General features: G+C 42.2%; 1 pseudogene; it reads right to left on the bottom strand.

Annotated features, from left to right (window-relative positions):
- Positions 1 to 5,558: 5,558 nt before the first annotated feature.
- LOC105516619 lies at positions 5,559 to 8,596 on the bottom strand (annotated as a pseudogene).
- Between the last annotated feature and the right edge of the window lie 3,030 nt (positions 8,597 to 11,626).

Raw genomic sequence — 11,626 nt, 5'->3', positions numbered from 1 at the left:
TTAAACTATCAGTTAGGTAGAAAAGTCTATACCTAGCCAAACTATCAATTGAATATGAGGGTAAAATGCAGTTATTTTCACAAAAATGTGTATGCTGTGCATCTTTTCTCTGGCAGTACTTCACCAAAATGAATGAATAATTTGTCCAAGAAGAATACATGTGGTCTAGGAAACAGGAGACTTCAACCTAAGACAGAGGGCATCCTGTGAAGGGTTTTCCCAGCTCGAAGTCTGGGCAGAGCCTTGTAAGTAACTGGCTAGTCTGCAGCAGGAGAACAGGACTCAAAGGGAGACATAATCAGGAACAGTGTTAAAACTGCTAGGGAACCAGACGTGTACAGAAAATAGTGCTGAGAGGGAGAGTACATTCTGTTGGAGAGTTTGAGAAGAATTCATGACAGTACACAGCTAAGCAAAAGGAAAAATATATACATAAGGCAATTACTAACTCCATAAACAAGAAAAAAATTCAACAAGAAAAATAATGAAGTCATAATAGACTCAGCAGAGAAGATTTGCAGGGTTGTAATAATTTATTTACTAATTACCGATTGAATCAGAAATTTAAAAATAACTGCCAAATATAGGTAGAACAGGAGAGGAGAAGTTAGGAGAAGCTAACTCTTTGTTTTTCAAATTAGGATATCAATAGATTATGCCTAAAATTGGTAAAACAAGAAATCTACTCTCAGTAGGTTATTTTAAAATATGGAGGCAGCCATACATGATGGCTCACACCTGTAATCCCAGAACTCTGGGAGACCAAGGCAGGTGGATCCCCTGAGGTCCCGAGTTCGAGACCAGCCTGGCCAACATGGCCAAACCTGGTGTCTACTAAAAATATGAAAAATTAGCTGGGATTGCACCACTGCACTCCAGCCTGGGCAACAGAGTGAGACTCCATCTCAAAAAAAAAAGGGGAGGCATGTGTTAGAGGAAGCATGGGACAGATTTGAAAGGAGTTGCCCCTGAGAAGCTGCATTTAGGGTTTGAGACCACTGTTTTCTGTTATAAACCACATAGTGCTGTTTGATTCTTTAAAATATGGACATGTACTTACTCTGAGATGAAGATTAGTTACTACTTAAAAATTAATAAACACATACCTGAACCCATAAATATTTACATATTTACACAGAGCCCTGGGCTCCAGACCTAGGTCAGCCAGTGGCAGTTTTTGTGACCTGGGTAAGTCCTTTCATCTATCTGGGTCTCAGTTTCCCAGTTTGCAAGCAGAAGGTTTGAACTCTCTGGCTATTGCACCATCACTATTATCAAGTGATAATATTAGATACCACAAAGGTATCTAATCATCATCAAAACACAAACTTGTAAAATATCTTGAAAATTTACAAACACACTCTTTTTATTTGCTTTTTTTGTTTTTTGTTTTTTTCTTTTTGAGACGGAGAATATCGCTCTGTCACCCAGGCTGGAGTGCAGTGGCGCAATCTCGGCTCACTGCAACCTCCACCTCCCAGGTTCCAGCAATTCTCCTGCCTCAGCCTCCCAAGTAGCTGGGATTACAGGCTTGTGCCACCATGCCTGGCTAACTTTTGTATTTTTAGTAGAGACAGGGTTTTACCATGCCGGCCAGGCTGGTCTAGAACTCCTGACCTCAGGTGATCCACCCACTTTGGCCTCCCAAAGTGCTGGAATCGCAGGCGTGAGCCACTGTGCCTGGCCCCAAACACATTCCTTTTCTTAGATAGAATACTAAAACAAACCAAAACATCTTAGGTTACAAAAAAGGAAGTACAAAGGCCTGGACATATTGGCCATGCTTTTTTAATGAAGTGGTTTCAGTAGCCAGGCAAGCTTTGTATGAGCTACACTTTTCACTCTAAACAATGCGGATTAATATGACCTGGAGTGTTCTCATTTTCACATGCCCCATTTTCTCTCAGGACAGTTTTAATAGTAATTAAACCATAATTCAGTGTCCAGATGAGCACAAGCGGAATAATCTTTTCACTGAAGAGCCCATGTGTCCATTGCACGCCTTGGAGGTCTTGTGTGGAACTAATGAAGCACTTTGATGGTTCAGGAATTTTCATTAGAGGGAATTCATCGCCACCTCACCTCAAGCTTCATGAGCCATTTCTATAGCTGTGCTAAACTCCCAAACAAGTAGCGGCAGAGAGCGTTTCCAAAAACAGAGAGATATCAAAGTCGCAGCTACTCTAAGACAGAGCCTCGCCTCCCGTTTCTGCCTCCTGCAGCTTCTCCTTTCTTCCTTCTTCTCTATTCTTTTCATGCACACCACCCACACAGTCCGTTGCAGATGGATATGTGGTTCCGGTGATTTAACCTTACGTTCTCCGTTCAGGCCCCTCAGGCGTGATTTGTTCTTCCGCGTCAGAGCGCGCTTCCCCAGCACCAGGTGGTGTGGCTGTGAGCAGGTGATGTTAGCTGGGTATAATTTTTAAAGTGCCATTCATTTATCTGGCAAGAGCAAGCCCCAGTGACCTACCTCCATTAAAAGTTCAATCCAGAAGAGTGAATCTGACAGCTCCAGACTTCTGGCCTCAGAGCTCTTGATTAATTTGTGTGCCCGGAGTCTGAGGTGAAAGCAAGAGCGGGATTTCCTGGGTGGCTGCTGGAGGTGCATTTGGCGGCCATTACTGCCCTTCCAGCTTCTTCACTCAGTTATGCTGAGCTGAGGTTTGTCACACTTTGCATAAGCGAACTCAATGAATACTTAAACAGCCTTATTCCCATTTTACACGTGAAGAAAGTGAGGCACAGGAGGGTGAAGTGGCTTTCCCAAGTTTGCACAACTAGCAGTTGGTGATTTCCCGTTGGAGCTGAGGTCTGTGTTGCTCTAAAACTCGAGTCTTTTCCACTTGGGTTGGGTCTCGCATCTCCTTGAGGGCACTGCCTGCTCTGTGCCGCCAGGACTGGGCTGGAGGTGGCCATCGGGGTTTCATCCTGAGGGTCAGAGATTTGGTGAGTGAATGTGGACTGTCCCTGCTTTGGCTGCAGAAATATACTTTCCTCATTCTTGATCACCCTCATCTTTTTGAATCCCAGGTACAGGCCGAGAAGTGTCTATAGCTGACATGCAGAGTACACCAGGATAGAATTCCAATCCAACTTGGTCACAAAATGCATGTGCTTTTATGCCAAGTTATTGGACATGTGTCTAGAGGCATAGAGTGACTTCGCTGCTCTTTAATTGTCTTCTTTGCTGTGCCTTCTCTTTTCATTCCTCCAGCTCTGTCTTCCTGCTTGCGGTGGAGCCGAAAGTCTCAGTGTAACCCTGTTCCCTAGACAGGTCTGTGGTATCTTCTTGGCCTTGATACTGAGGACTGGTTTAGAATCTGGTTTGTACTGTCCAACCTTCCAGTTTGGGAAGATAAGTCACAAGACACCGTCTTCCAAGCAGCAAGAGTAGTCCCTGGGATAAAGTTGCTGACATCTCTGTGGGGCCTCAGGGCCCTGGGACTCATGTGAGTGCAGGAGGCTCCATGTCTTTGGAGGCTGCATCAGACAGATTCTAGCCTCAATTGAATGAAACCTCTGGGTTTGATCTTACATAACTACTCTTAATACTTACTTTAAAAAAAAAAAAAAAAGACCTGGCAAGGACTATAAATGTTTTATTTTAAAATAACATTTCTTAGATCTATTTTTGTAGCGGGGGAGGGCACAAATAGACTTTGAATATATTACATATTCATTGCAGAACATTTAGAAAAAAAGAAAAGTAGAAACAAGAAAAATAAATATTTTCTATAATCCCAACATGAATACAATTTTTAAATATGCATAGGCTTTTATTCTTTATAGACCTATCTATATTCACTTTTCTTTATACAAATGGAAATATATTGCATTTACTGTTGTATTACCTGACAGTAGTCTAGTTAACAGCCAATTCTCTGCATTCTGGTTTGTAAGCCAACCCTGATTTTGCTGAGACATAGGACAGCCATGTGCTATGCGGAAAGCTGGGACCTTCTCCAGCCTGAGGGAATGAAACTTAATTGGTCTGGGTCATTCTTAATCATTCCTCTCACCTTGTCGGTGATTGACTTGGGAGTAAGCATGTGACATTATTCTGGCCAAAGAAGACATCAGGGAAGTCCGTAGGGAACTTCTAGGAAAAGTTTCTTTGCTCTTTAAAAAAAATGACTTGTAGAAAGAAACTTCCCTTTCCAAAGCAGGGTATTGTCTGAATGTATCTTAAACAATGGCAGCCAATTTGCAAACATGGCTCAGGAGGGAGCAAGCCTGATGAACAAACTCAGAACCAGGACTGCTGTTCCTTTGCTAAGCTTCTGAATTAACCAATGCTGCAACCATTCCCAACCTGTACATCTTGATAGATGGTAAAATAAATAGCTATATTGTTTATACTGTTTAAATTTTTCTGTTACTTAGAGTCAAAAGCAACTTACCTAATAGAATTTCTCTTGTCATGAGATATTCCTTTTTTCATAATAGAAAATATTTTATTTTGAAAGGTTTAGTCACTGGGTCTACAACAGTTTTCCATATAAGGAAAATACAGTATTAAGTTATCTGTAATTGTTTTACATATTGAACAACCAATGAATGCATGCAAGTAACCAATTATATGTGTGCAGAGACCAGCATCAAGGAAATATTCATTCATCGATACATGTTTTCTTAAAAATATATATTTTAAGTTTTTGACAATCTTCTGCTATCATTTTTGCTATGTTATCTCAAAAGCCATCCAGATCTGTAGTAAAAGAGCTTGTTAGCTACATAACTAAAGAAGTACTTCCCCAAGGAAGCTGGCACCATCATACCAGGACTTATAACATTTAGCTTTTTTTTTTGAGACAGAGTCTCGCTCTGTCTCCAGGCTGGAGTGCACTGGTACAATCTCGGCTCGCTGCAAACTCTGCCTCGCTGGTTCAAGCGATTCTCCAGCCTCAGGCTTCCGAGTAGCTGGGATTACAAGCGCACATCACCATGTCCAGCTAATTTTTGTATTTTTAGTAGAGACAGAGTTTCACCACGTTGGCCAGGATGGTTTCCATCTCTTGACCTCATGACCCGTCCACCTCATCCTCCCAAAAGTGCTGGGATTACAGGCGTGAGCCTCCGCACCCAGCCAACACTTATCTTTCAACATGACTATACCATTAAAATTTTTAAAATATTTCTCAGAATTGTATTCTTCAGTCTTTTCCATAATATAGTACATGGAAATTGCTAATAGCATTAAATTAATATTAATAAAACCTAATTCTATCTAAACCTTTTTCTCGTAAGAAAAAATATTACTTTAAAAAACAGACTTTTTGTTTCTTCTAAAAGAAGAAGTACTATATGGACTGTTCAATTGCAATGTCAAATACTTCCAGAAACACCATAGGACTACCAAGCTATTTCTATCGCTTTGATAAATTCCTTTCCTGCTCCAATTTCTCCATGTTCTTGCTTTCTTGTGTCAAAATATCTTCCCTTAATTTGTTAAAATGAATATGAGGGAAAAAAATCTGATAAACTGGGGTAATAAAATTTTTTTTTGCATGGACTTTTGTGATCACACAATGACTGGGCAATTTATAACTTCAGGGCTAACACTGTGGTTGGGAACAAGAAGAGTACAACCACAATAAAATACAGCTATCTATTAGAAGAACTGCATAAAGACATCTTTGGCCATGTAGGTTCTGGGCCCTCTGGAAATAAGTCAGTTGTATTGCCAACATGACAAAGAAAATAGCAATGTTCAGGATGAGGAACAACCTGGTATATGAAACAGATAGTGATGAGGCCTTGCTATGAGTGGTTGCCACCATCCATGCCTGTCCAACCCGGCCTTTCATCAAGCCCCCATTTTTATGTTTCTCATATGTTACATCTGCAAAATCTAAAAGGTTTTTCTTCATCTTCATCTATGGGTAGTTCTTTCTGTGCCAGAATCTGAGCTTTCTGTCTAATCTTTTTCTCACTGACCTCAATCTGTGCAAAAATATCAGGGACGCCATCCACAAATTCAGAGCGTTCACCTGCCCTTCAGTTTTTCTTTGACTTGCTTTGCTGCTGCTGTTGCTGTGTTGTGGCAAAAATCCTGTTGATGGCCTCCTCAGCCTGTCTCTTATCTGAAAATGTCAGTAGGCGGTCAGCAGTCTTCCTAAAGCTAGCTGGTTCCAGACTCGGGACAATATCTGCTTCTCTAGCAGCTGAAACACTGGCTTAAAATGCTGCAGGTTCTGTTCCACAACAGCAGCATAGTCCTTCATCTGAGGGACAATGCTGCTCTTGATGGCTGAATTCCAGTCAAACAGAATTTTGTGACAATCAGCAATGACCTGTGCAAAGGCAGACTGTCCTGTGGCCTCACCTGTCCACAGGTATGTTGCATAGGCATGTTTGCTGGTGGCCACGAACACATCCAGTTGCTGAGAGTCTCCGTGGATGGTGAACCTCTGAACACCTATAGATGACCCTATGAAGAAGTAAGCTGCCCTGGTGATGGAACTTCGGAGGTACATGGTGAAAATTCACATAGTTTGTCTCATTGTAGGGATAGCCCCGAGGATATGTCACTGAGGCAAAGGTTGCTTTCTTGCTGTAGCCAATATCGTCCATCCAGTACTTTTTGTAGAGACCATCTCTCTGCCTGATGAAAGTCCCATGGATGCCATCTACCACAGTCTCCTCAAAAGGAACATCCACATTGTGGAAGAAGCTCGCTGCTGTCCCCAGGGGACTCTCCTCTCCCAGGTGTATTTGTTCTACAAGGAGAAGCAGCTGTGGACGTAGGAGGATCAGATTCCTCTGAACGTTCTTCAGGTTGAGCTGGGAGTTATAAGCTCCCACACCTTCTCCTTAGATGAAAACCACCCCATTTTTCTCCTCTGCTGCAGCCACTCTCCCCTGGCAGCTAGCTGCCAGGTCATGCTGGTATTTAGACCATTTTGATGAGCAGTCTTCTGTGACCTGACCCTTCCAGGAAGAAAAGCAGCTCTTTGACACAGCTGTGGAAAACATCAAAACACTGTTGAAGAAGGTGTACTTTGACCCGTACAGAGCCTCAATAATTAATGAAAGGCACACAATTGGGAGCAAAACTAAATGAGTTTTGATCGTAGTATTCATGCCCTGCATTAAAATTTCTCCATCCTTTGATCCAATCTTTGTATTTGTTTCTGTGGACAATGTCACATATTGCATGTCCCCCCAGTTTTCCAGACTTGAAGGAGAGGAAAGATTTATTGATTTCAGCTGGTAGTGCACTTCCATAAGTCACGACCCCAGTCTTCAAAATAATGCAGTGTGGGGGTGCCAAAGTCTGGAGGAGGAACTGATTTCAAGCTGGCATCATACCAGAGAAATTCTGTATGCAGAGTGCACCAGTGCTGCCCTCTGGACGGTGTTTCTGGACCTTCCACCACATGGTTCCTTCTGATTTGGTCAGCTAGCCAGTTACCACTGCCGTTACGCATGACAAATTTATCAAGGAACACTAATTGACTTTCTGGACCATAAAATCAGTTGTAATTTGAGTCCACAGTAGCTTCAGTCCTTTGAAACTCTGGCAGGATGGTTCTATACATAAATGCAAAGTGTTGTTTAAGCCACAGATGGCCAACATGGTTGATGTCAAAGTGCCTCTGGATGAGTAACATGTATTGGAAGAGTGATCTAGTGGTGTAGCTGCCATACGCAACTCCTTCATAGAGGGAGCCATCCATTGCCTCCCTGAGCAAGACCAGAGATTTCTTCACAATGGTCAGAACTTGTCTGATTCATAAGTAGGCTTCTTGAAGATATCCTTGATTCGTCAGGACTAGGCATCCTGTGAGCAAAGCCATTCAGTTGGTGGGCTGATGATTGTACAGGTATTGAAATCCCCATCCTCTCCTGTATGAGGTTTCATACATATACTCCGAGGCACTGGCAATCACTTCAAGAAACTTCTCCTGTTGTATCTTGCTCAGGTAATTATACGAGAAGTCATAAGCAGTGGCAAAACCAACCAGGGAGTGAGCAAGCTGACCTCATCCCAAGGAGCATCTTTCACCAACCAACTAGGCTGTGCTGCCATCTTCTCCATGTAGACTTTGGCCATGTCTCAGGCTTCAGTGTTCTCAGGATATAGCACACAGAACATTGCCAAGGCACCCAAGTTGTTTCCATAGATTTCATTCTAGCGGGCACTGTAGTCCTGGGGATCCCAGGGAGGGAGGTATTCCCAGGGACTGGACAGCATCGTGTGCACAGCCTCCATGAGGTGGGCTGCAATGTGCTCATGTGGGCTGGCTACCCTGAGCTGCAGTTCCGCCACCTCTGCCCTGGAGAAGTACAGCATGGGGTGGCTGCCATAGTTAGCATTGGTGAAGGGAGTCATGACTTCTGGGTTCTCGTCGGTGATATAGGCTGACACAACGCAAAGCAAATATAGGAAAAACACACTGGGAGCACCCCTGTGTGTGAGTCCTCATCGTGGCATCAGATCTCCAAATCTCCAAGCCAACCAAACCATCTTCAAAAGATCCACTCCCCGCCGAGGCTACATCCTCTCCGGCGTCGCTTCCACAGCCTCCAGAGCCCACTCTCGGGCCCCCTCACGCCAGGGCACCCGGGCTCCCAGCCCCTTTGGAGCCAAGCCCTCGCGCCATGGGTGTTGGTGGGCACTGGAGCGGGGAGGCGCTGCTGCAGCCTCGGGCTAATATCATATCTAATAATATCATTAGATATTATTATACAATATTATTTTAGATGGTCTTGCACTATTCTTTTTACTCGCATACCATAATTCATGTAACCACTTCTTTTTTGTTGTTGTTTTAGATTCCCATGTTCCTGCTATTATAGCATTTCTGAAGTGGCACACTTGTGCTCTTTACTTATGTCCTTAGTTTAAATTCTGGGTTAAATGTTATGAACAATTTTAAGGCTTTTTGTGCATATTCTAAGTTTCCTAGAAGTTGTTATTAATGTATTTTGTTCTAACATTTAAAAATCTTTCCAGTTAAGGTCCTAGCCTCTCTCTCTCTCTCTCTCTCTTTTTTTAAACAGCGATGTCAATCACTGTTAAAAGAATCATTGACAAAAAATACTATTCCTGCAAGTGTGAACTTAGTTCCTAAAATGAGTTCTGCTTAAGTAAAGTATATCTTGTAATAAACTTTAACACTGTATGTGCTTCAATCACATTACATTGAGTTCAGATGATTAGAATCTTATGATGTTAGATTCCAGGGCCAAGTAAGGTTATATGTTGGGGCTGATGGTTCTTAACTCTGGCTATATGTTTGGAATCACCTGGGGAACTTAAAGAAAACTGTCTTTAATGGTGCATGATTGATGTACAGTAAACTACACATATAAAAGGTGTACGATTTGCTAAGTTTTAATATGTATATATACCCATGGAATAATCCCTACAATCAAGATAAAAAGCGGTATTCCATCACCTCCAAATTGCAGGGTTCACCATCCTCGGTTGCCAGATAGTCAGTGTCTTAAAGCCCGTTGTTTCATATACTTTGTCTGCTTTTCTTTTCTTTTTTTTTTTTTTTGTTGACTCAGGTAGGAGGGAAAATCCACTCCCCGATACTCCGTCTTAGACCAAAGCAGATGTTTTCCATCTGAGGAGCTTTTAAAAAATAATCTCTAGGCTCCACCCAAGACCAAATGAAGTGTGATATTTGGGGGAAGGCCTTTTGTATTAAAGTATAACTTATATGCAATAAAATTCGTCTTCTTTAGCGTACAGTTTTGTAAATTTTGCCACATGCATACAGTCATGTAACTATTACAATCCATATGGAACAGGTCCATGCCTTCTCCCAGATTCTTTTATGCCCCTTTGTAGTCAAACTGTCCTCACACCCGAAGCTCTTGGCAGGTGTTGATATGTTTTCTTTTCCTATAGTCTTGTCCTTTCCAGAATGACAAGGGAATGAAATAATGCAGTATGTAGTTTTTCACTGTGGGCTTCTTTCACTTAGCATAATACATTTGAGATTCATCAGTTTGGTTGATACAGTGTGTCCATAGTTCATTTTTATTGCTGAGTGTTAACTCCATATAGATGTGTCACAATTTGTTTCTCTATACCCCTGTTGAAGAACATAGCCTTGAAAAGCTTCCCCAGGTGATTCTAATGTACCTCTGAAGTTGAGAATCACTGAGCTAGATAAAACTGCTCAGTAGTCTATTAAGGTAAATATTAGGCTCTTCCCTTGTGGCCTGTCTCCTTCAAATCACATCATCCTGTATCTGTAGCCTCCTTTGCCTTATAAATAACTCATGATCTAATGTGTCCCCCGGTCAACCCAGACTCACCTCTTAACAGCCTATCCCTTGGAAACATTTGCTCGTCCACCCCATATGCCAGTCTCCCTCCTGCTCATTTGCATGCACTCATCAGAAGACAGATCTCTCATATCCAGTTTCTCAGAAGATCCCTCTTAGATTTCTAAGATGACAGCATCCAATTGATAATTAATGTTAATGCTTTAATGGTATACTAGGATTCTCCAGAGAAACAGAATCGTACATGTGTGTGTATGTATACACATGTATTTATGACAAGAGTTGGCTCATGTAATTATGGAGGCTGAGTACTTCCACGATTTGACATCTGCAAGCTGGACATCTGCAAGCTGGACAACCAGAAAAGCTGTTGGTATAAGTTTAGTCTGAATCAGTCTGAATCAAAAGGCCTGAGAACCAGGGTACGGTTAGTGGAAGTCCCAGTCTGTGTCCAGAGGCCAGAGAACCAGGAATGCTGATGTCCAATGACGGGAGAATATGAATGTTCCAGCTTAAGAAGAGAGCAAATTTGCCTTTTCCTCCACATTTTTGTTCTATTTGGACCCTCCACGGACTAGATGATGCCCAACCACATTGGTGAAGATAATCTTCTCTATTCAGTTTACTAATTCAAATGCTAAACTCTTCCAGAAACACCCTCACAGACACACACAGAAATAACATCTTACCAACTATCCTGGCATCCCTTAGCCCAATTGAGTTGACACATAAAGTTAACCATAAAAAATGGGTAATGTTGGCTGGGTGCAGTGGCTCACACCTGTAATCTGAGCACTTTGGGAGGCCGAGGTAGGTGGATCACCTGAGGTCAGGAGTTCAAGACCAGCCTGACCAACATGGTGAAATCTCGTCTCTACTAAAAGAATACAATTAGCCGGGTGTCATGGTGCACACCTCCGGTCTCAGCTACTCAAGGGAGCTGTGGCAGGAGATTCGCTTGAAGCTGGGAAGCAGAGGCTGCAGTGAGCCAAGATTGAACCGTTGCACTGCACGCTGGGTGACAGAGCGAGACTCCATCTCAAAAAAAAAGGGTAATGTGACAGAGGTTAATATCAATCTGGGTTTCTTGGAAATACTCAAAAAGTATAGCATGGAGATGCAGATCCTCTCAAATCCTCTCTTCAGTTTTAGCTGTATATAATCCTGAAGCTAGACTAGTTGTAATCCAAAAAGATGATGATTTTTAAAAATTAAAATACACACACACAAAGTTCAACAGTAGATGAAAGTGTTAAAAGACCCTCCCTACGCTGTAGCACCAGTTCCAAACTCAGAAGTAACAACCATATATAGTTTTCTAGTATCTCTCCAGGAAATCTTTCATGTGTGTATCAGCATATAAAAATAGATCTAT

The sequence above is a fragment of the Colobus angolensis genome, unplaced genomic scaffold, assembly GCF_000951035.1.
Source record: "Colobus angolensis palliatus isolate OR3802 unplaced genomic scaffold, Cang.pa_1.0 Scaffold286, whole genome shotgun sequence".
NCBI classification, from domain to species: Eukaryota; Metazoa; Chordata; class Mammalia; order Primates; family Cercopithecidae; genus Colobus; species Colobus angolensis.
Note: the sequence above shows the minus strand (reverse complement) of the source record. Positions and strands in the feature narration are given on the sequence as shown.